At 41.3% G+C, this 25,624-nt stretch overlaps 1 protein-coding gene across 5 annotated transcripts in view; it reads right to left on the reverse strand.

Annotated features, from left to right (window-relative positions):
- The window catches only part of LOC140493511 (protein phosphatase 1 regulatory subunit 12A-like), a 160,487-nt gene that overhangs the window by 134,376 nt on the left and 487 nt on the right, over positions 1-25,624 (reverse strand). The gene's annotated exons all lie outside the window — the stretch shown is intronic.

A 25,624-nucleotide genomic window follows, 5' to 3' on the forward strand; every position in this document is an offset into this window, starting at 1 on the left:
AGCATAAGCTCTTCAAAAGGAAATCGACTGCTGATCACTATTAAATATTCTCCATCAGCTAATTAATCAGTACATATCCATTTTGGGCACAATAGAATGTGTTCTTGCTAGGAGACATTAATGGGTCTACCAAGTCAATGTTGGTGATAGGCAAAACACAGCTGGCTGAGTCCTGAAGGACAGGTCTGGCAGACTGACCCTGCAGCATCTGATGAGAAAACCAATGCAAGGTGACAGTGCCTTGTCTTTGCCCTCACCAATCTGCTTGTGGTATCTGTCGATGACAGCATGGTCAGGAGTAGCAAAGTTCATTCCTTGTCGAGGAAAAAAAAACACACTTAGGCTGAGGACATCTTGCAACATGTTGTGTGGTGCTATGACTTTGCTAAATGGGAAAGTTTCAGGACTGCTCAAAACTGGACATCCATGAAGTGCTGTGGACCATCAGCACAGCAAAGTTGTACCTCAGCTAGTCTGTAAACTCAGGGTGAGGCACATTGCTCACTTTACCACAAGTTTCAAGCCAAAGGATCCAACTAATGAGTACAAAAGTGTGCGCTAGAAGCAGCACCAGGCATACTCGAAATTGAGATATCAATCTTTAAATCTTTAACACAGGAGTACATGCAGTGCTAAACATCAAAGCTGCATGCAATAGACAGATTTTGGCAATTCCACAACCTACAGATCAGAGCAAAACTCAGCCATGAATGCTGGCTGACAAGTTAATAACTAATTAGAGGAAGAGAAGATCTCAAACATGCCTGCACTCAATAACTGGGATAATCCAAAACATCAGTGCAAAAGACAAGGCTAAAACATTTGCAAGGCTCTTCAGTAATAAGTGCCAACTGGTTAAGACATGTCCACCTCCTCCTTAGTTCTGCAACACCATAGATGCCAACTCGATTCACACCACTTGACATCAAGGAAATACCGGAGTCAGTCAATACTGCAAAGCTTATGGGTCTTGATAATGTCATGTATGTAGTGTTGAGGTTTGTGCTCCAAACTAGCTGTTTTACTCTCATGCAACATCTACCTGACAAAGTAGATACTGCTCAACCACATCCTGCTTGCGAAAAAAAAGGACAAATTAAATTTCCCAACTAATGCTGTATCCTTTTACTTTCAACTAAAGTGATGAAAGGTGACATTGATAATGTAATAAAGGGGCATGTAAGGGGCTCTTGTGGTGCAGTGGTTGTGTCCCTATCTCTGGACAGGAGACCCATTCACATTGCATCTCCAGAGGTATATCATAGCAACTTTGAACAGTTTAATTAGAACTAAAGCAAGGTATAAAAGAAAAAAAATAAAAGTATCTAATTTATCAACGCTTAGGGACGAATCTCTCAGTAAGCTTCTATAGGGACTACAAGTCTGCTTTTCCTGAATCGATCAGAATTCCTGAACTCTATTCAAGAATTGTTTTTTTGTTGCATATCAATCAATTAATCTAAATGAGTTTAAGAAGTGATGTTCAACACATCCTTTGTACACAAAATAACTTTGAGGTCTAACCCCTCACAAGCTTATCGGTAATACCTTCGAAGTCTATTTTTCCATCCCCTTTGCACGTGTAAATGCATGAAGAAAGAAAACACCACAGCTCCCTCATCAACTTGCAGATATTAAACTACTGCCTCCATTTTTTTTCTCAGAGATCTACTGCTTCAAACAAACAGAAAATACATTTAGTTGTTATGTCCATGGATCTGGAAGGTAATTTGATTTTAACCTCAAAGACTTCAAGTTTTCCACTGCAATCCCAGTTGTTCCCTCAAAGAATGCAACAACAACTCTCAGGGGACTGTTTGCAGCAAGTACCAAGCTTAATACAAAATGGCTGCTTCCTTCCCTGAAAGCATGGTATTTATATAATCAGCCCTATCTCGGACAAGAATTGTTATACAATTTCAAACATATTTCCTGTACAAATTTATACAACCATTCAAAAACAAACTTGCATTTATATAGTGTCATCAACATAATGACATTTTCCAAGATGCTTCATGGGAGCCTAATCAAAGAAAAACTGACACGAAGCCAAAAAATGGGACACAAAACGTTGGTCCAATTGTTAAGATATTAAAAACAAAAACAGTCTTATTGGATGAGAGGAGGAGATGCAGTGAGTTAGACAGAGAATTGCAGAGCTTAGCCAGGTGGTTTTAAAGATTTGTAGCTCCTCTTCAAACACTGGATCACACTCACCGCTTGTTTTGCTCTCAACATAAACTGTGGATCTTGTGGGAGAGAAAGGTTCAGCTTCTGGACATTTAGAGTCAGAGATGTACACAAGGAAACAGAGCCTTCGGTCCAACTGGCCCATGCCAACCAGATATCCCAACCTAATTCAGTCCCACTTGACAGCACCTGGCCCATATCCCTTCAAACCTTTCCTATTCATATACCTATCCAAATGCCTTTTAAATTTGGCAATTGTACCAGCCCCCTCCACTTCCTCTGGCAGATCATTCCATATACACGTCACCCTTTACGTGGAAAAGTTGCCCCTTCGGTCCCTTTTATATCTTTCCCCTCTCATACTAAATCTATGCCCTCTAGTTCTGGATTCCCCCACCCCAGGGAAGAGACTTTGTCTGTTTATCCTATCCATGCCCTTCATGATTTTATAAACTTCTATAAAGTCACTCCCCAACCTCTGATGCTCCAGGGAAAACAGGCCCAGCCTATTCAGCCTCTCCCTATAGCTGAAATCCTCCAACACTGGCAACATTCTTGTAAATCTTTTCTGAATCCTTACAAGTTTCACAACATCCTTCCGATAGGAAGCAGTCCAGAACTGCACACAATAGTCCAACAGTTGCCAAAGCAAAGTCCTGCACAGCCGCAACATGACCTCCCAACTCCTGTACTCCATACTCTGACCAATAAAGGAAAGCATACCAAACGTCTTCTTCACTATCCTATTTACCTGTGACTCCACTTTCACAGAGCTATGAACTTGCAATCCAAGGACTCTTGGTTCAGCAACACTCCCGAGAACCTTACCATTAAGTATGTACGTCCTGCTAAGATTTGCTTTCCGAAAATGCAGCACATTGCATTTATTTAATTTAAACTCCATCTGCCACTCCTCAGCCCATTGGCCCATCTGATCAAGGTCCCATTGTCATCTGAGGTAACCTTCTTCGCTGTCCACTACACCTCCAATTTTGTTGTCATCTGTAAACTGACTAACAATGCCTCTTACGCTCACATCCAAATCATTTATATAAAATGACAAAAAGTAATGGACCCAACACCGATCCTTGTGGCACTCCATTGATCACAGGCCTCCTCTCTGAAAAACAACCCTCCACCACCACCCTCTGTCTTCTACCTTTGAGCCAGTTCTGTATCTAAGTGGCTAGTTCTCCCTGTATTCTGTGAGATCTAACCTTGCTAACCAGTGTCCCATGGGGAACCTTGTCGAATGCCTTACTGAAGTCCATATAGATCACGTCCACTGCTCTGCCCTTACCAATCCTCTTTGTTACTTCTTCAAAAAACTCAATCAAGTTTGTGAGACATGATTTCCCACGCACAAAGCCACGTTGACTATTCCTACTCAGACCTTGTCTTTCCAAATAAGTCTAAATCCAGTCTCTCAGAATTCCCTCCAACAACTTGCCCACCAAGGACGTCAGGCTCACCGGTCCATTTCTGCACAAATGAAGAGTGTCATGGAGGATCATTGGGAATTTGCTGTCTTCTACTCAGCACTGACACAGTGCATCATAGCAGCACCATAAAAGATGTGTATACACCAGTCAGTATGTTGTATGGAGCAATAATCATCCCTGTACAAAAAGGGATGAGCTCATGTTTCAAAAGCATCATCACTCAAGCCCAAGTTCTGTAGTCTTGACAAATGATAGCTCACAAAGACCTCATTCACGTACTTAAAATATTAATTAGCTCCTGTGTTCTGGAATATTATTTGTTAGTAAGACAAAAATGTTGTAGAAGAGGACATGAAATCAATACAAAATACTCTTTTGAAAGTAGAAACTTATTTGTTAAAAACTGCAGAGGAGCTTCACATACTGGGTGGGGTAGTTAGAAGGTTAAGAGGCACATTGCTTGATAAATTAGTTGGGCTTTCTCCACTTTTACACGTAATCACTGCAAGCTTCAAAGGTAGTTGTCAGCAGTTCCAGTAACTGTCAAGTGCCTCCCGTGCCTATAAATGTTTTCCAAGGAGGACTTTGCTAAAGTACAATTCTTTGGATGCTTTAGTCCAACAGTCCACATTTTAGTCCCACTGGGAGACAGAACCTTGGCTGATAAAAGGGATACAGTTGAGACAGAAAAAAATTAGAAGAAACTTAATCTTTTGTTTTTGACTATTTGACCACAGTTTGAACTTATTATTCTATTCACTCTCAAATTTCTGTCCCCGAGGCTGCTGCTACATTAGACTTGACTCATCTGCCTATTTTGCCATCTCAGTCCTGATGATGGTCCACCATTTTCAGTTGCACTGCTTTGCAGTGGGTTACTGCTAAAATGTTGGAATCCTAATCCCTTGGTGGGACATTAACAAGTAGTTAAGAGTACATATTAGAAATTTACACTGATATCACCATAATTACAGATGACCAACATTTTGCAGAAATCTGTCACAGTAAACCAATCCTCAAAGTCATTCTCCAATTCATTGGTTTCTCTACCAATCAACTCCAATGCATTAAAATTCCTGGTATGTCCTTTAACATGTTCTCCATGACCACATGTTCCCACCAGCAAGAAGTACAGGTAAATAACTTGTGCTTGTACTATACTTCGTTTCTTCCAGAGATATTCCAGGTCACTCCAAACACCAATCAATCACTTTGAAGTGCCCTTGCAGTTGTATCATACAATATGAAAAACTCAGGTTCAAGTCCTCCCTGCCCAGAGGTAAAAATCAGCCATCACCAGGTTACAGTCCAACAGGTTTATTTGGAAGCAATAGCTTTTGGAACACTGTTCCTTCATCAGGTGATTGTGGAGTATAAGATCGTAGGACACAATTTATAGCAAAAGTTTATTGTGTGATGTAACTTTGCCACCTGCCCAGAGGTGTCATCACGTGCCCGGGTTGACTTTACTTTTAAAAAAGGCAAACAGAAGAGACTATAGACGTAGCCTGCAGCATTAACACTGTTTATGTTACAAAGCACAGCACATCAAGACAAAATATATTTGGTTACATTAGAAAAGATTAATGGCATAAACCAAAAAACAATTACTGGTTACAGCTGTAAATTAGTGAACAGTGCTTCCTAACTGGCATATACTGGGTACCAGACTAGCATAAGCTGCTGTCACAGCCTTACACTGCACTGCCTTTTATAGAAATCAATTATCCTTTTATAACATATACAAAGCATGCGAGATAACCTGATCAGGGTTGCCAAATATCAACCCTCTGATGCACCTCATGCACATAATTCCGTATGGAATTCTCTGCTTATTCATTTTCCAGAAGTCCTTATCCAGTAACAATGTAGCCAATGACCTTGGAGAATGGCCATCGCTCAATGGCAGCTCAGCAAATTTACTCTGAAACTGTCACAACAACACCACCACAAACAGTATATTCGTTACGCATTATAGAAAATAACTTGAGGCCAAGGAAAGTGGAACAGAATCTACCTCTAATTAAATATTAATTACAAAAATTGGGACAAGGACATCAAAAGACCGTCCTGATATTCCATCAGTCCCTATCATATATTCGACAGTCTCGGAGGCTCATTAACAGCCACCTCACCTTCATTGTTGCTCCTTCATTTTGTTGCCCTGGTCATTATGTGTCCCAGTCCCCAGTTTGTGCATCTACCTTTTCCCCACATTTCCTGGTGTGGGTGTCAGCCTTGTAATTTCATCACCTTAGTTATGAGTATGGTCATTTTTTTTTCATGACTTTCTGCAGCATAACTTGAATGGCCACATCCCCTCTCAGTTATCAATTCAGTTTTCCATGAATCTTATGCAATCATTCAGCGACTGTCCTGACCCCAGTGATTTAATCCTATTAGGGACCACAAACATTGAAAAGAAAATAAAAGCCAAATATTCAGAACAGTTTACATCAAAAAGAAATAAACAAAGTGCATGTCATTAACTTAACACTATAGCTTATAATTAGCTTAACTTAGCCATGGGCTCGATTCTACTTTTTTACCTTTCCCTTCTTGCAATAATTCCTTTACACATTACAAAAATCTTAAAGGATTATTCATTTCTTTCAGGAACCGTTACCATTCCAGCTGATGGCAGCACTGGACAAGTTCAATTCCAGGGGAAAAACAGGGCTTGATAGATCGTAAAGTGTTAATTTGGCCATTTGTTTACCGGGGCGGTCAGTCACTGAACATATTCACGAAAGCCTGTCAATGTACTTTTAACACAAGAACATACATGCAGAAGTGAATTACTTGGAACTTAGTGGAAGTATCAGAAATAAAATTCAACCCTTTCACCCTCAACAACAATCTTCACATTCTCAGCCCAAGTGAAATGTCATTTTGCTTCCACTTAAAAGCTTTGTTCAGTTGGCACCCCTGTAATCAGTTTCATTGCGATACATTTCTGCAGTTCAATCAATGCTATTTCATGAATTAATATTTCTTTGAGGTCCTTAGATAAAACAAATCAATTATTTCTTCCCATGGGGTTGCTTAACAAACTCTTCAAGAACCTTATGTTTCCTACATAAGTTTTTCTTTTGTTGACTTTAAGCCACTTCTTTTCCTCTGCACTGACTGTTATGGAGGTTGCGAAACTGTACTGTCATTGTTGCAGACAATGGCCTGCGCTCCCTCTGAGAGAAGCTTGCAATCAGACTTGACCTTCTAATGATTTGGTCCTTCAAAACGAAAACTGCTTCCCCTCTTATGTCACAGCACACATTGGACTGTTGCCCAGCAACAATTATGATTTTCTCTTCTACATACGTTTCTAAATACTGAAATAGAAAGGCTACTTTTAAAGCAAGTAAACAAATTTACAGACAACAATACTCAACTATGAAAACATGTCCTCCTTTCTTAACTCTCAAAATAAAAATACAAATCAAACTTAGAACTATACACCAGTCAATTTTATTTTCCAAGTAAAATAATAGTATCATGAACCTTCATCATAGTCCAATCTAAAATGTATGCCACAGCCCTCCAGAATTACTTTGATTCTCAATATTATTCCAACTATACTTCAAGGTACGAACATCATGTGGATTCTTCCATTTGGCTCAAGGTCCTTCAATTTTCTCGTCAAACCTCAAAACTGAACCTCCTCATTTCTGGCTTCAGACATACACAGACCGCTTTTTCCTCTGGTGTGCTCCCACATCTTCTGTCCTGTTCCTTGCAAACTAAATACTCAAGCTAACAGTTATCAGATACAAGGCTCTTTGAAGACAAGTATAAGTTTCTTCCACTGGCTGCAACCTAGAACAAGATCTTCCAGCTGCTTGTGTCTGCACAAAACCCAAACTGAGCAGCTTCCCTCTGTCAAGAAACACGCCAAGATAAACACAAGAATCTTCTAACCAAAGCTCCATCCAAATCACTCTTTAATGACACTGTTGCACACTTCAGGACATGCACAAACAAAATTGTGAATTCATTATTTCACTTTCAACACAACCCTTTAATTCTTTAACTGATATGAATGATTTATATTTTTAAGGGACATAACTGCACTTGTTCTGAACTCTCATGCTTCATCCAAGCTTGTAGACAGATCATCATTGTTCAAGTTTTAACACTGTCATGTCTGACCTTAAACCAGAATTAAAACCAAACTTGTTTGAATTTCTCTTATTTCAGGATTGTTCAACAGTTTCTAAATCAAATTACTCCATGTCTTACAGTCAAGTTTCTCAATTCTCAAAACTAAAAGTTACATTCTAAAACACAAACTCTGAATGACAGTCACAACACCAGATTCGACCATGGGACTAACTTGGTGTGACCATCTGATCTCGCTGATGTGTCAATGGCATTTCAGTTGTTGTCAGCCAGCGAAGATTTTGGGTGGAACTTGTGCTCTCGCTAGAGGTGGTGAAAGGAAACACAATCACAGACATATTTGGTCCCTCTCACCAGTGAATCAGAATAGTCAACAAAGGCCATTAGGAGGTTAATTAAAAGGCCTCATCTCTCTGGTGCCCAATTACCTGACTTGTTCCTTGGATGCTGCCTGAACTGCTGTGCTCTTCCAGCACCACTAATCCAGGCTGGATAATCAAGGTGACCGAACAGAAAAGGGGAGGAGGGGTCCATTTGCCCCAAACTCGAGGCAGAGATGGGGAAAAGGGGTGGTCTCCCACCAGCCTCTGATCATTTTAAGTGCCCTCTTCTCATGGCCACCATCCTGTGAGAAGCAAAAGGAAAACCATTTACAGAACAACCTTGATTATCTGAATGATACAGGCAGGGAGTATTTTGTTCTGATAACAGAGTTCAGTTAATGGATAGTGTTTTACAGGATCTTGAGATTCTGTTCGGATAATCAGAGATTTGGATAACTAATGTTCAGCTAATCGAGGTTGCTCTGTACATTCTCACTACTGGATTCCCCTGAAGATGAGACCTTAAGCAACAGTAAGCTGTGGCATGACTTCAACAGCAAGATGCTCACCTGTCAGCTGTTAAACTGGCTCATAAGCTGGCATGCTTTCTCAGTGGTGGGAATGAATCATCTGGCACAGTTGCCTGCTTCCACAGACAGCTTGCAGATCAGAGAGTCACAGCCTTTGTCACTGAAGCATGAGATCATAGTATGGGCAATGTGCCAGAATAAGCAAGCAGCTTAATAGCAGGGCCTAGCTGTTGCCCAAACCCACCAAGGTGAAAAGCCATGCACAATAGCCAGGGTCCACAGAACCCAGCTCCCATACTGACATTTCACATCAGCAGCCGCAGACATTAACAATGCATTTCAACCTTTGTTTTTGTTAGCATCCTCAAGTTAATGTGGACTGAATGCAGACACGTGGGGTTGTTCCTGTCTTTGCTCACTGGATAGATGATACATCAAGTTTCAACTTTCAGATATACCAAACTGGTGAACAACCATCCTATAATATTAACAGCAAACTATATCACTTAAAGGAAATGCAGATTCTTGAGAATACCCTTTGCTTCAATAAGCATTTCCAGGATTTGTACAGTATTCCCCCAGGTTATTTTCCCTCAAATCTTAGTCCGTAGTCTACAGCCAACAGAAAAACCGGGGCTTTTTAAAAATTAATTCTTAGAATGTGGGCACTGCCGATTGGTCCGGCATTTACTGCTCGTGCCTGATTGTCTTTGAGAAAGAGATGATGAGCTGTCTTCTTGAACTGCTGTAGTTGATTCAGTGTAGACAGACCCACAGTACTGTTGGGGTGGGAACTTTATGACTTTGATTAGAGTGGTGCTGGAAAAGCACAGCAGGTCAGACATCATCCCAGGAGCAGGAAAAATCGACATTTCGGGTAGGAGCCCTTCATTAGGAATGAGACTGGGAGCCTCTGAGCTGGAGAGATAAATGGGAGGGGGGTGGGGCTGGGGCTGGGGAGAAGGTAGCTAAGAGTGCAATAGGTGGATGGAAGTGGGTTTGAAGGTGATAGATCGGAGAGGAGGATGGAGCAGATAGGTGGGAAGGAAGATTGGCAGGAAGGACAGGTCAGGAGGATGGTGCTGAGGTGGCAGGTTGGAACTGGGATAAGGTGGGGGAGGGGAAATGAGGAAACTGGTGAAATCCACATTGATGCCCTGGGGTTGAAGTGTTCCAAGGCAGAAGATGAGGCGTTCTTCCTCCAGGCATCAGGCGATGAGGGAGTGGCAGTGGAGGAGGCCCAAGACCTGCATGTCCTCAGCAGAGTGGGAGAAGGAGTTGAAATGTTCAGCCATGGGATGATGGGGTTGGTTGGTGCAGGTGTCCTGGAGATGTTCCCTAAAGTGCTCTGCGATAAAGCGTCCAGTCTCCCCAATGTAAAGGAGACTGCATCAGGAGCAATGGATACAATAAATGGCGTTTGTGGAAGTGCAGGTGAAACTTTGATGGATGTGGGAGGCTCCTTTGGGGCCTTGGATGGAGTTGAGGGGGGAGTGAGGATGCAGTTTTGCAATTCTTACGGTGGCAGGGGAAGGTGCCAGGAGGGGAGGGTGTTGTTGGGGGGCGCGGACATAACCAGGTAGTCACGGAGGGAACGGTCTTTGTGGAATGTGGATAGGGGTGGGAGGGAAATATATCCCTGGTGGTGGGGTCCGTTTGGAGTTGGCGGAAACGTCAGCGGATGATGTGGTTTATGCAGAGGTTGGTAGGGTGGAAGGTGAGGATCAGGGGGTTCTGTCCTTGTTGCAGTTGGAGGGGTGGGGATTGAGGGCGGTGGTGCAGGACATGGATGAGATGCATTGGAGGGCATCGTCACCAATGTGGGAGGGAAAATTATGGTCTTTAAAGAAGGAGGCCATCTGGTGTGTTCTGTGATCGAACTGGTCCTCTTGGGAACAGACAAGGTGGAGGTGACTGGCATTTAACAATAACATCAATCTTCCTTTGTGCTAGGTTTGACTTTCAAGTGGAGCTTCATCCTAGCTAATTCCCATCAACTTCAATTGGGAATATGGGATAGCATTTTTGCAGAACAGGTGTAATTTATACAAACCCACCGACTCCCACAGCCACCTGGATTACACCTCAATTTTATTACAGTCTCTTGATGCCATCAGCTCTTTTGTTCATGCTTGGACTACAGCTGTGACAAGGTGAAAAATGAAGCAGTTCAGGAAAAGAAATTCTGAGCATCAATAAGCAGGTTATTGAGAAGTAAGTGCTGTTTGATAGAACTGTTAATGATACCGTCCAACACATTGTTGATTGACAGTCGACCTGAAGAGGTAGTACTTGATCAGATTGGATTTGTCCTGCTCTATATGAATAGGACATACCAAAGCAATTTTCCACATTGTTGGTACAACGTAGTAGCTGCACTGGAAGAGGTTGACTAGGTTGCATATTTAGTTCTGGAACATATGTCTTTAATACTACTATAAAAATGTTGTCAAGGTGTCCCATGTCTTTAGTCATTTCTTGATATGTGTAGTGAAATGTATGGTTTGTGGCTATCTGATATGGTGGGCCTCTAGGAGGCTGAGATGTAACATCCACATTGTACTTCTCACCTAAGATGGCTACAACTGGTTCAACATTGCCTTTTGCACTGTGCGCTGGGCCCTGACATCATTGAAGTCATTGATTTTTTTGAAGCCTCCTCTTCTGGCCAATTGTTTAATTTCCCACTGAACTCACAACTGGATATACAAGATAACAGAACTTTGGTGTGATCTGTTGGCTGTGGGGTTGATGAGCTTGGAATATTGTCACTCTTTCTTCTGTTGGACACAAAATGTAGTCCTGTGCTGTAGATTCACTAGGTACATTTACAGGTCTACCTGCTGCTGATCTTGATAGGCCTTCTTACATGTCTCATTAAACCAGGTTTATTCCTGGCGAAGAGGAAATGGCATACTGAGAGATATGCTGAGCTATGAGTTTATAGACTGGGGTGGGATACAATCCTGCTGACCAACATGGCCTTGTGGATAGCCAGATTTGAGATGCCAAATCTTTCTGATATCTATCCCATTTAGAATCTTTTTTTGTATCTATCCCATTTAGCACATGGATAGCTCCCATATATCAGAGGATATCCTCAGCACAAAAGTAGGGCTTCATCTCAGCAAGCACTGTCCTTTACTATTCTGAACCCAAATTTTCATTTATAGATACCATAGACAGATTGGTGAAGATGAAGTCGTCACTTCCAGCTTGCAATGATTCTCTCACCATATGGGAGAAAGTGAGGACAGCAGATGCTGGAGATCAGAGTCAAAAAGCGTGGTATTGGAAAAGCAGAAACAGCGAGGCAGCATTCAAAGAGGAGAGCCAACATTTCGAGCTCCAAAGTATAACATTCCTGATGAAGAGTTTATGCTTGAATTGTCAACTCTCCTGCTCCCTGGATGCTGCCTGTCCAGCTGTGCTTTTCCAGTACCACACGTTTTGACTTCTCTCACCGTATGTTGCTGGACATTCAAGACTCAACCAGGTCTGTCTGTAATGGTTCTACCAAGTTACTCTTGGTGCTGGGCACTGATGATCCTAGCCAGAGCAGCTTCTTCCAAGTTGTTTTCAACATAGAGAAGCACCTAGTGAATAGTTAAAGTGGACAAGCAAGAGATTTTGTTGCTCAAATTTATCTGATATTGAGGCTTCATGTGGTTTGTGTCAATGTGAAGTACTCTTGGCCATTCCCTGCATTATTGCTGATTTGTGGGACAGGACATAGCAGTAATGGTTTTCAAAAAGTGTTTGGCTGAAAGACACGCGCCGAGGAGTATGACAATGTAAGTCTCTTGCTTGACTAGTTTGTAGGAAGACTCTCTCTATTTTGGAATAACTGGGGAGGGTGTTATAATGATAATCATGAGATGCCCTTGTCCAAAAAGAACTATATCACTTGCTCTTTAACTGCCGTTGGGTTAAGATCAGAGAACTCCTTTCCTAACAGGCTGCATTTATCCTTATGCCATGAGGTAGCGGTTCAAGCAGACAGCTCACCACCACCTTCTCAAAATCAATTAAGAATGGGTAATAAATGATGTCCCAACTAGTGATACTCATATTCCAAGAATAAAGAAAATAAGGGAAGGTGTCCACAGCCTGAAAGTCGAACTTCATCTGTGTGAGCATTGTGGCTGTAATTACTCCTACAAGTAGGATTGTATCTCAAGCTAATAGACAAGAGAGGATGAGGTCAGGTGGGTCAATCACATTATTTCATAATTGGTGACTTCTAAGATCTCATCACTTCTCCCTAATTTCATACTAAAGTTTTAGCCAAAACCTTCTCGAGGAGCCATCAACATATGAACTTGCCCAAAAGTGAAAAACTTCTTCATTTCACCGAGTGAGTCCCTTCACTAATTAAAATGTCTCTCTCAGCCCTTTCATATAATAAAGAGAACCAGTCTTTCTGTCTGTCTGTCCAACGTATGGCATTATCTTTGCAAAGTGACAAACATGGCTATATTTCCCCCCTCCCCTATATCAGTATCTTTCCAAGTCTGGCATCAGACATGCATTTGTTGCATCCCACTATTCTACTGAAAATGCTAAATCGCTGAAAAAAGTTACTGATAGTAAAAACAGTTTCAGTTTAACTGTAAAACATTCAACAGAAATACGAACCAATGCAACTGTTAGATTTCCTTCATTAAAAGCAAAGAACGAAGAAGCGACAGATGGTTGCGCAGCTGAATTAATCCTTTTGTTTAAAGATAAGCTGCCAATTTTTAATCAAGTGATCAATCAATTTGCTTCAAAATCTCCTACTTATTTAGTTTGGGCCATCATGTATTTTCTTCCACCTTCCACATTAAAGCTACAGGATTGGAGACATTTGTAACAAATTAAGAGCAACAATATTGTTTGAATTGCTATTTGAAATCCCTTGAAACATTTTTGTTTCTCTCTCTCTGGGAAAGCCCAAAAATTAATTTGGAGTTCTTGGCTGCAAGTTCAATTAATAGATTGAGTTTTGTTGACTGTTACTAGGTAAATGCTTTGCTCCTGCAGATTAATGAATTCTCCGTTGATCACAGAAAGCCCCTCCTCATATCATTTTGTCTCAAATATAAATTTTGACACTAAAACAGAGCTTAAGAGCCCTCCCCTCTGAACCTACCGAATGCCACTTCTGACAAGTTTCAGTCAAATACTACACTGACATTTCCTCTTTAAGACAGGATCAGGTGACTGACATTGGAATGTCTACCATTTACTTGAGAACTTTGCTGGATTGTCGGCCAAACTTTATGCTGTCAAAGTAAACTGAAAAGCTCTTTATTTTGTTCCCATAAATAATTCTGTTTAAAAACTTAGACAAGCCACAGCCTAGCTGTAATGACCCGGTGTCAGAAGTGAAGTAAACTGTACTGCGATCTGTAGCAGAGTTGCTCGGTACATCTCGGTTTGATCTCTCGAAATTTGAATTTCTGCCAATTCTGGCTGTAAGCTAGGAAAAGAGGATTTTCACCTTCCTGGCTGCATCAAAGCTTCACAAAGACTCAGTGATCTGCAAATCAGGACAGTTGTTTGCGGTAATGAGGCAAGAATCAGAGCAAATTCAAAAAATCATTTGGAACAATATAATCTGATGATGTACTGAGGGGGCACTGCAGTATCAGCAACATCATCTTTCTGATGGGGTTATTATATTTAAAACTCCATTCATCTATTCAGAGATCCCAAGGCAGTTGAAAGACTTCAGAAAAAGGTTTACAAGGATGTTGCCCGGTTGGTGGGGTTGAGTTATAGGGAGAGGCTGAATAGGCTGGGGCTGTTTTCCCTGGAGTATCAGAGGCTAAGCAGTGACCTTATAGAGGTTTATAAAATCATGAGGGGCATGGATAGGGTGAATAGCCAAGGTTTTTTTCCCCCAGGATAGGTGAGTCCAAAGCTAAAGGGAACAGGTTTAAGGTGAGAAGGGAAAGATTTAAAAAGGACCCAAGGGGCAACCTTTTCACAGAAGGTGGTGTGTGTATGGAATGAGCTGCCAGAGGAAGTGGAGGAGATGGGTACAATATTTAAAAGGCTTCTGGATGGATATATGGGTAGGAAGGGCTTAGAGGGATATGGGCCAAATGCTGGCAAATGGAACTAGATCAGTTTAGGATATCTGGTCGGCTTCGACAAATTGGATGAAGGGTCTGCTTTTATGCTGTATATCCCAACAACACTATTTTAGAAAGCGAGGAGGCAAAGTCTCCATCAATGTTTATTCCTTAACTAATCTCAGGAAAACACAATTTGTTTGTGAACTCAATGCTGTTTGGGGAAGCTTGCCGTTTGCCAATTGGCTGCCATAGTTTCCACATTAAAAAAAAGTGACTAAACCTCAAAAATGTTTTGTGGGATGGAAAGCATTTTGGCGAGTCCTGATATTCTGAAAGGCACTATGCAAATGCAAGTTCATTTTTACTTTCTGAAAAGATATGAACCTTACACTTCACTGCAAGTTGATTTACAAAAGGATAGCTCTTCTGCCCTTGTGCAACACACTGACCCTCAGCACAGACAGAAACTCAGGAATCATTTATTTGAAGTCTCAATAAATTGGCTGAATGCTAACTGTTGACCAATTTCAACACAGAACAGTGATGGGCTCACTGGCTTAGACTGGTCATAGAGGTTGCGATCGAGATCAGATGCAGTATTATACTTGAACAAACTATTCAAAGGGTATGATGCCCAAAGCTGGTAAAATACTGGGTGGCAGGCCATTCTTGAATCGTGAAAAAGTAGTTGCTCAAAAATGATGATTTTGTTAAGAGAAATTTTAAAATGCACTAATTCTTAAAAGCCAGATTCACACTAAACCAGAAAGTTCATTTAGAGTGCTGGACTGTTAACTCAAGAGTTCATAGTGATGTTGGGTTACTGACATGTGAGCCTAATAAAGTTGTGTTTACGACAACAGTGAATTTAGTGCATGAATACATCATTCTCATTCCATTCCTCCTACTACCTGAAGTGGAAGAGGAACTAAAAATAATGAAACAAGCAGCTCAATCTGAAAATGGTCATTTTTGAGAAATAGGTTGTTAACCAAATATTATTAATGCATGTGGCAGTTATGGAGCCATAATGTGAATTCTTAAGAACTTGTTAGATCTTAACTAAGACAAAACTAACAAAATTGATCGACTAAAGAAAGCAATGAAACAGAAAAGATGCACGTTGTCTATACAGTAATGTTTGGTACACATACTGATTGGCCCACATCATTTTCCTGAAGAAGGGCTGATGCCCGAAACGTCGATTCTCCTGTTCCTTGGATGCTGCCTGACCTGCTGCCCTTTTCCAGCAACACATTTTCAGCTCACATCATTTTCCTCCTTGGATGGTTCATCAAGAGTGAGAGAAAGAGCAAAGAGCAAGAAAGGCTTCTGTAACCTAGTTGAGAGAGAAATCGAGTGATAGGAGAGAAACTGAGCAGAGAGAAAGGGGAAAGTGAGGGAGATGTAAAGGAGAAAGTAAGAGAGGAGAAAGAGAGAAAATGAGATAGAGGAGACAGTGAAAGTGAGAGAAAATTCAAATGTGAGTGAAGAAGGGTGCAAGTGAGGATTCAAACATTGGCAGAGGTTCAAACTTTGAGAGATTCAATCTACAAATACAGGAAAACTCTACTACAGATTGCAGTACAACTTACTCCACTTCTGAGAAGTGGGAAGAGAGGAGGGACAACCATGATAGTGAGAGGTGAGAAAAAGAAAGAGATGGTGTGAGTATAGGAGAAAGGGAAAGTGAGAGAGAAATAGAGAAATGAGAGCAGAGACAGCAAAATCTAAGAGAGAAAATGGGATGAGAAACAAGAGAATGAGAGTAGTCCATTTTACATTTTAAAACACCTTGCGCAGCATGACCACAACTCGCTCTCAGAATTAACACTGGCAGTAAGGAGAGCTCGACCTATCTGGATTTGCTTCTGAAGGAATTTTCCTCTTCACTGACTCACAAATCTTGCATTGCATTATAAACACACTCCAGAGTTACTAATAAGACCTTAATAACTCACATTATGGCTCCATAACTGCCACATGTATTTATAATATTTGGTTAAGTTAGCAAAATAAGAATGATCACCATGGACTGAAGTCAAGGAGGTGTGTCGAGACCATGGGACCTGGATTTCAAACACTACTGCCACAGTGACCGAGTCTAAAACATTTCAATGAGAATGTAATGCCTGACCTCAGCTTCTGACATATAACGTTCTCTTTTGACGTGATCTATTAGAAGATTCCTGTTGTCTAGGGGCTCCAGACTAAATAGATAAATAAAACTAAAAAGATACTGTGCAATAAGTATTTTCAAAAAGAGGTTAATGTACATTTAAAGCTGGGGGGCGGGGGTTGTTGGGGGGGGGGGGGGGCATTGGTACTGGGGCTGTAGTTACTGTTGGAAATCTGTGAGGCTAACAAATAGAAAAAAATCACCAGGTATTCAGGAGCTGCTTTGTTCAGGAAGATTGTTTGGGGAGGTGAACCCTAGTCAATGATCCCACTGCTTGAACCACAAATGACTGCCCATTCTCTTCCTGGAGATGGAAAATGCTCTCACAGTATCTTATTTCCTGGGATCAGAGTGAAAAAAAAGCTCCTAACACTTCAGCAAAGTCTTGTCTTTCAGAATTTATCCAAAGACCAAATAAGATTCAGCCTCTATCCAAATATAACTTGAAAATTCCAGCTCCCTCCCAGATACAGAAGAGCCAAAAATCGAGAGTGTAAACCCAGTAGAAATGTCTGAGGGAAACAGCACATCTCAGGGAACATTTTCCATGCAACTAACACTCAGAAGCTACCAACAAAATACAGGGAGCACTGCTGGTCCCAGTGACATCAGGAACCACAGATCACTCAAATTGACCAGTGACAACAAATCAAGATAAATTGCTTTCAATTGAATTACGTTTCACTAAAATGAGAGAAGATATTTTTATTGTTTCAACACTACAATATAGGAGATGGAAGAAATAAGCCTATAGAGAAAGCTCTCAGCATCCCAATACAACCCATTGCACTGATCCTGCAATAGCCCTCCCAGCTGCCGTGTTGACCCAGCAACAGCCCCGCAACCTGCCACATTGACCCCACAATGGCCCTGCGACTTGCCACCCTTGCCCCGCAATAGCCCCATGACCTGCCGCACTGGCCCCACAATAACTTCACGATCAGCCACACTGGCCCCACGACAGGCCCATGATCTGCCACACTGGCCCCACAACAGCCCCTATTACTGATCACGCTGACCCTACAATAACCCTGTGATCTATCATGCTGACCCATCGATAGTCCTATGATCTATCACGTTGACTGTGCAATTGGCTTGTTATCCATTCATGCTGACCCTGTCATAACCCCATAATCTATTATGATGACCCCACAATAACCTCATGATCCATCATGCTGACCCTATAATAGCCCTGTGATCCTGTATTAATCCCTGATCTGACAGGTGGACCCTGCAAAGACTGTGACCCTGTTTTAATCCTGGGACCCTGCAATAACCATGATTCCGCAATAATCTTGCGACACATTGCATTAACCCCACAATAACCCTTGACCCATGCTAGGCAGAAGTGGGTACAGCATCCAGGATGCTGCCTGACCTGTTGCGCTTTTCCAACACCACTCTAATCCTGACCCCATAATAATTCTGCAACTTTGTAATAAGTCCAAGACCTTCACACTGATCCTCCAATGATCTTAATTCTGCAAGAATCCTGCGATCCATTACACTGACCCCATAAAACTTCTGTGGCCTGTCATGTTGACCCTACAATAGCCCAATGTCCCAGATACTGACCACATAAAAATCCTGTGAGCCTGGTGTGCTCTCCCCAGCAATATAAATCTCTAGTCCCTGGCTTCATCAGTAAGTCATTCAATAGAGGTGGATAACCTTCTCCAGGTTGGGGGGAAATGCAAAAAGTGATGGAAAGGTTGGCCAATTATCCATGAATTACATTCGCACTAAATAAGAGAGAAGGGTGTTGTTTCACTGGATGGGTCCAATACTAGCTGCAGAAAGTTTACCATATTTCTGGTAATATGGTAAACTACACTGTCATTTCCAGAGCCTTTCAGAGCCAGACTTCAAAAACCAACTGTACAGTTTGGCCTTGAATGCTATGTGCATTTGGGGTCCTTTTATAATGTGCTACATTCCTGACTCAGGGTCTGCCTGCAACTTTCCCCATTTATGGTTCATAAAAACAAGGAAGTTGCAAGCATATCTACTGTGCCCCCAAACAAACCACTCAACGTGGTCACTATAAGTCTAAAACTAAATTTGATGGGATTGGAATGTGGTCTCCTTTTAATGAAGGTTTACAAATGCAAAGAACTTATATTAGACCTCTATATTAAAAATAAACCTGCTCAGTACCCCAGTGCAGGGACTGTAGCCAATTCTGAGCATTACTTTAGAAAGGATAGTAAGGCCCTGCAGACTGCGCATAAGGTTCACCAGAATGAATCCAAAGATGTGAGACTTCAGTTATGAAGGAAAACTGGAAACTATGGCATACTCTCCTCATAACCGAGAAGAAGAAAGTGAAATTCGGTCCGTATTCACAATTGAGACATATCGATCGAGTTAATAAGGGGCAAAGGGTCACCAACTGAAAGTAATTGGCAAAAGAACAAGATTGAGAAAAAGTAACATTCTTTTGAAATATAGACTTGTTATGATTTGCAGTGTGTAGCTAAAAAGGCCATTTAAAATAATTTCAATAATGACTTTCAAAAAGTAATATTTATAGAGGCATAGAGCGGTACGGCACAGAAACAGACCCTTTGGTCCAACTTGTCCACGTCAACCTGATATCCTGCATAATCTAGTCCCATCTGCCAACATTTGGCCCATATCCCACTAAACCTTTTCTTTTCATATATCCATTACAATGCCATTTAAATAGTGTAATTGTACCAGCCTCCACCACATCTTTTGGCAGCTTGTTCCAATCATGCACCACCCTGTGCATGGAAAAAGTTATGTACCCTTTAAATCTTCCCCCTCTCACCCTAAACCTATGCCATCTAGTTTTGGACTCCCCAACCCTGGGGAAAAGACCTTGACTATGTGAAAAAGAAAGACTTTCAGAATTCTGGGGAAAGAGAAAGGGAATGCAGTGAACGAGTGGAACATCATTCAATGATTTGGTACAACACCAAAGACCTAAAGGAGTGCTCTACCATTGCCAGATTGCTCAACCCCATTTAGCAGTACGGAGTTTACAATATATTATCAACAACTTGGAGGAAGAAAGCGAATGCACTATCACCAGATTTGCAGATGGCACTAAAACAGGTAGAAAGGCAAGTCACGAGATGAATACAAACAGTTTGCAGAGATACTGATAGGTTAAGTAAGTGGGCAAAAATCTGCCAAAAATGGTATATAATGTGGGAAAACGTGAAGCTTAATTTGGAAGGGAGAGCAAAAGAAGAGTGTTTTAGTTAAATGGAGAAAAACTGCAGGAAGCAGCAAGGGACTTTAAGGTACTGTGCATAAACCCCAGAAAGCTAGCACAAAATCAGAAAGACTAATGAAATGTTGGCCCTTATTTCAAGAGGGTTGAAGTATAAGAGTAGGGGTGCCTTACGCCAAGTGACAAGGTCTTGTTGACACCACATCTAGAGTACTGTGAGCAGTTTTGCTTCACTCATTTAAGGCAAGATATTATTTCAGTGTAGATAGTTCAAAGAACTTTTAGTAAGATAATGCCCGGAATAGGGAAATGTCTGAGAAGCAAAGGCTAAACACAGGTTGGAACTCAACTCATTGGAGTTTAGAAAAACAAGAAGTGACACGTAAGATTCTTAAGGGGCTCAGCAGAATAAATGCTGAGAGGATGTTTCCCCTTCTGGGACAGTCTAGCACCAAAGAGCAAAGTTTAAGAATAAAGAGAGTGATAATTTAAGATAGTTGAAGAGAAATTTTCTCTCGCAGAAGAATGGGTGTCTTTGGAACTTCTTGCTACAGAGAACTATGGAGGAAGAAGCATTAGGTAAATTTAAGACAAAGATAGATAGAGCTGAAAATGTGTTGCTGGAAAAGCGCAGGTCAGGCAGCATTCAAGGAGCAGGAGAATCGACATTTCGGGCATGAGCCCTTCTTCAAGAAGCGCTTAAAGATAGATAGGGCCTGGATCAGTAGGGGAAGAGTTGGGAAAAGGGCAGGAAAGTAGATGCAAAGAATTTCGGATCAGCCATGATCCTAATGAATGGCGAAGCAGACTCAAGGGGCTGAATGGCCTAATCCTCTTCCTATTCCCTATGATTTTAATCAAACATGAAACCAAATTCCCTATCATTAGATCACAATTCAAAAATCAGCCAACAGAAGCAAAGATCTCAGCACAGTGAAAAAAACTCAAAGTCGTTGTAAAGTTATCACTGAGTTGAATTCACCTTCCAGTCAGTCAAGCTTCACGTGCTCATAGGAAGTAAAGCCACAAAAACAAAAAGCACCTACATGCCTCACCTCTGCTCTCGGAGCTGGAGGTTGTGTGGGCAGGGGTTCAGGTAGTGAAATTAGGGAGACCTCGGTCTAGGTATGGAGGCCACAAATAATGTCATCTTATCACTGACACCAGGATTACAAAAAAAAGCAAGATCACCAAGCAGCTACAAGTCTGTTAGTGGTACAGGAGAGACGAAAAGTAATCGGGGGTAGATTAAATGTTTCACCGAAATCAAACTATAATTTAAACAGAACAAGCAATTAGTTTAAAAAAACTAAACTAGGCTGATTAAGCAGATAACTTTAATCAATAAAAGGAAGTTAGATAAGGATAGCAATGCATACAGTGTGCGTACAGGCATTGTCATCCCTGTCTAACCTCCTATTCCTGAAGAAAGGTTACACTCGAAACGCCAACTTCTCCATCTCCTGATGCTGCCCAGCCTGCTGTGCTCTTCCAGCCTCCTGCTTGTGTGTCTTAACTGCAGCATGCGTGTGTTTGTGGAGTGCTTCGGGGCATCATGTCTACAGTAGGTGCCTGCATCTCCAGGAATGTTAGTTTGGGTTCAGAGCTGAAACTGGAGGTTACAATATCATAAAGGACAGAAGGGAGGGGACTAAATCTTTCCCAAATACTTTGACTCAGGAGGCAATATACACCTCAGGACAGATAGCATCACAATTCTGATTACTGTGTGAATTACATCCATGAATTAATATTATAGAAGCTCCTCTGGAAAAGTAAGTCAAAGCTCTGGGTTCAAGTCCCATGTCAGACCCCATTGGCCATGAAGGCATACAAGTAACATAAACAAACAGATCAATTATCAGCTTGTACATCTTTCAAATATTAGCAATTTTTGAGAAGATTTGTAGCTCAGGTTGATGATAAGTATGTAAATTAGCTCTCTGAGCTTGCAGGTTTGTTTTCAGATGTTTCATCACCATACTAGGTAACACATCAGGGAGCATCTCCAGTGAAGTGCTGGTGCTATGTCCTGCCTCTCTATTTACTGGTCTTCGTTTCTTAGGTTGGGTGATGTCATTTCCAGTTATTTTCTTCAAGGGAAGGTAGAAAGAGTCTAGATCGATGCGTTTATTGATGGAGTCCTGATCAGAATACAATGCCTTTAAGAATTCTCGTGAGTGTCTTAGTTTGCCTGTCCTAGGACGTGTGTGTTGTCCCAATCAAAGCGGTGACTTTCTTTGTCTGAAACTAGTGATATTGGGTCATGTCTTTTGGTGGCAAGTTTCCTGCTAGTTTATCCAATGTAGTTTTTTTTAAAAAAACAGTTTTTGCATGAAATCTTGTAAATGACATTAGTTTTGCTGTTAGTATCTAATGGATCCTTTAGGTTCATCGGTCACTGTTTAAGTGTGTTGGTAGGTTTGTGGGCTACCATGATACCAAGGGGTCCAGGTAGTCTGGAAGTCACTTCTGATAGGTCTTTGATGTAAGGTAATGTGGCTATAGTTGTTGGTTACGTTGTGTCTGCTTGTTTGGGTTTGTTTCTGAGGAATCAGCAGATTGGGTTTATTGGTTACCAGTTTTTCTTGAAAGTGTTGTATAGATATTTTTGTTCCACTTTTTGTAGTTCTCAGGTGCTGCAGTGTGATGTGGTACATAGAAATAATGTCTTCATGCATTGGGATGATTGCTCTTGACATACCACCAGTGCTTCACCGGAGACTTTCACTGATGATGTTACCTAGTGTGGTGATGAACCATCTGAAAACAAACCTTCAAGCTCAGCGAGCTAACTTAAATACTTATCTTTCAAATATGCCTGATGATAGGAAGTAAGAACTGAAGAGTTTCCTAATCAGCCACCCTGCTGAGCTAATGCACTTTAGCACTTTGCCCAGAGGTATGGACTAATCTAATGGATGTCCATGACCTCAACCCTCACAAATGAGGACGGGAGAGAAAGAAAGTAATAATGAGTAGCGAATTAAAAACCCCAATTGCAAAAAAGATCCAATCCTAGCTAACCACAGAAATTAACCAAGATACAATCCGTTTAGAGAATGGTGTTCATAATGGTGGCAATAAGAGGAGTGCACATGTCTGATACAGGCATATTTGAGATAATTGATAATAGGGAATAACAAAATGGCAGGCACATTAAACAAATCCTTTGTATTTATTTTCACAGTAACATAATCTAGAATTAATGGGGAACCAATGAGAAACATGGAACTTGTTAGTAAAGAATTGGCAGTGGAGACATTATTGTGATTAAAAACCAACAAATCCCTGGACCAGATGACATGCATTTAAGTTTTTGAAAAAGCTAAGTAAAATGAAAGTAGTAAAATATTTGTGAAGTGCTGGTTGAATATCAACATTTCAAAATCAGTGACCTAGGTGTTTGTGTACACAAATCACAAATATTACCATGAAAGAATAGCAAGCAATGAGTAAAGTAAATGGTACAGTCACCGTTACGACAAAAGAAATGAAGAGATAAGAATATCAGAGTCTAATTATATACGCCATTAGTAAGACCACACCTGTAGTATTGATTATAGTTTTGGTTTCACTATCCAAAGAAGGATATATTGCCAAGGCAGCAAGGCAAGTTCATTGGGCTGATTCCAGATATGGGAAGATTGTTCCAAAGGAGAGATTGAGCAGACTAGGCCCTCAATCCCTAAAGTTTTCAAAAGAACTAAATATATTAAACTCTGAAGGCATTTGATAGGACGAAGAAAATCTGAAATAGGGTGTCACAGTCTCAGAATAAGGGGTCAGCCTGTGATGAGGATAAATTTCCTCACTCAGAGGATTGTAAATCTATGGAATTCTCTCCTACAAAATGCAGATGATGTTCAGTTTAAGTATAAACAAGGCAGAGAAATCTTTTTGGATACAATGGAATTAAGTGACATGAAAAATTGGAGGTGGGGTAGCAAATCAGCCACGATTGAATCTCTCCGTTATCCCATTTTAAAAGGGTCAAATGACTGAGTCCTATTCCTATTTCTTGTGTTATGACATTAGTAACTATTCTTTCAAAATATTTAATTGGTTGCAGAAGGTTTTTGGACATCCTGAAGTCATTGTAGACTTGATATTAATGTGACGTATCTGTTTATTATATTGTGCAATAGTAGAAAAGACTAACATTTGGGATTTGTAATTTTTTAACTAGCATTCTCTTAAAGAGTAAAGACAGAGTTCAATTTCAGGAGGTTTCTCAAGACACAGTCAACAGTTTAATTACAAAGCTCCATGATCAACTACTCATCTGATCTATTATCCATTGCCTTATATTGGAGAACCAGGGAATAGAAAATTGACCAATGAAAGACTAAGTGAGAGGCATTACATTTAAATAAACAGAAATGACAAGGATATGGGTTATTTCACATAGACAGAACTTGGTATCCTTCATATCAGCAGCTGCTGTTCTCACACCTCTTTATTCCCTCTATTCTTCAACATTGCAAACCATCCTCTCCCAATCCCTTCTTTAAACATTGTCCTCTTATTCCAGAGGTATTTGCCCCCCTCAATGGCTTACAAACCTACTTCTTTGACGCTACTTCGCCTCACTAGCTACTATCAATCTAAAACATCAATATCAATTCTAATCATCTCTCTTCCAACAGAAACACTCCTATTTTCCTTCCTATTTGTTAAAATAAATTTGCAGAGTACAACAAACACAAGAGAGGACTCTGACACAAGGAATGGGTTCAGACAGAGAAATCTCATCATTTAACGAATAAATTGGATAAACGTTCAAGGAAAATGAGGATATAAGAATGTGTGCTGCGGGCGATTAGCTTGTGGATAGCAAGGCGCTGGCACGTCCTCAACGGACTGACTGGTCTCAGATGCTGCCAGCTTCCATGGTGACAAATTGCTGATCTCTACCAAGACCTAGCGCGTACAAATCTGAGGAGCAAGGGGTCTCACCGCCCTGTTGTAACCTTGTCACCTGCTGACTGACTTTTTGCCTTATTAAGCTGTTTCTGGTCTGATCCGTGCTCGAGTCCCAGTGTGACTGGGGGAGGGAGGCGGCAGGAGCACTTGCCCGTGTTCTCCCCGGGGTGGTCCGGATCGTTTTGGGAGGGCTGCAGAGACACAACGGAGAGAAACCAGACCGCGCCCCGTCCCGAGAGTGAAGCCACAGGGAAGGGGGCACGATGTCAACCCCGCAGCCGGACTCAGTTTCCCCCCCCCAAAGCGGTGGTCCGTGAGGAGGACCGAGAGCTAGGAGCTGGGATGTCACTCTGTGCTGCAGCAATCGAGAGAGAGAGGAGGGAAAAACCCAGACACCGACGAAAAGTTGTCGCCGGCTCATTTCCTCTTGCAGATCATCTCAATAACATTTATTCATAACCATTTATTTGTTGCACTGGTCTTTCTCCCTATTTATTAAAACCTGTAACAATATCAGAGAGGTTGTGAGTGAGTTTCTCCTGCAGGTTTAGAAGCAGCTCTAACCCAGTCCAGCTACAGTTCCCACACTGACTGAGGGTAGTCTAGTTTGGGGCAGTGGGTTTAGCCTGTCTCTGTCTCGGTCTCTCT

This window comes from Chiloscyllium punctatum, chromosome 22 (genome assembly GCF_047496795.1).
Source record: "Chiloscyllium punctatum isolate Juve2018m chromosome 22, sChiPun1.3, whole genome shotgun sequence".
NCBI classification, from domain to species: Eukaryota; Metazoa; Chordata; class Chondrichthyes; order Orectolobiformes; family Hemiscylliidae; genus Chiloscyllium; species Chiloscyllium punctatum.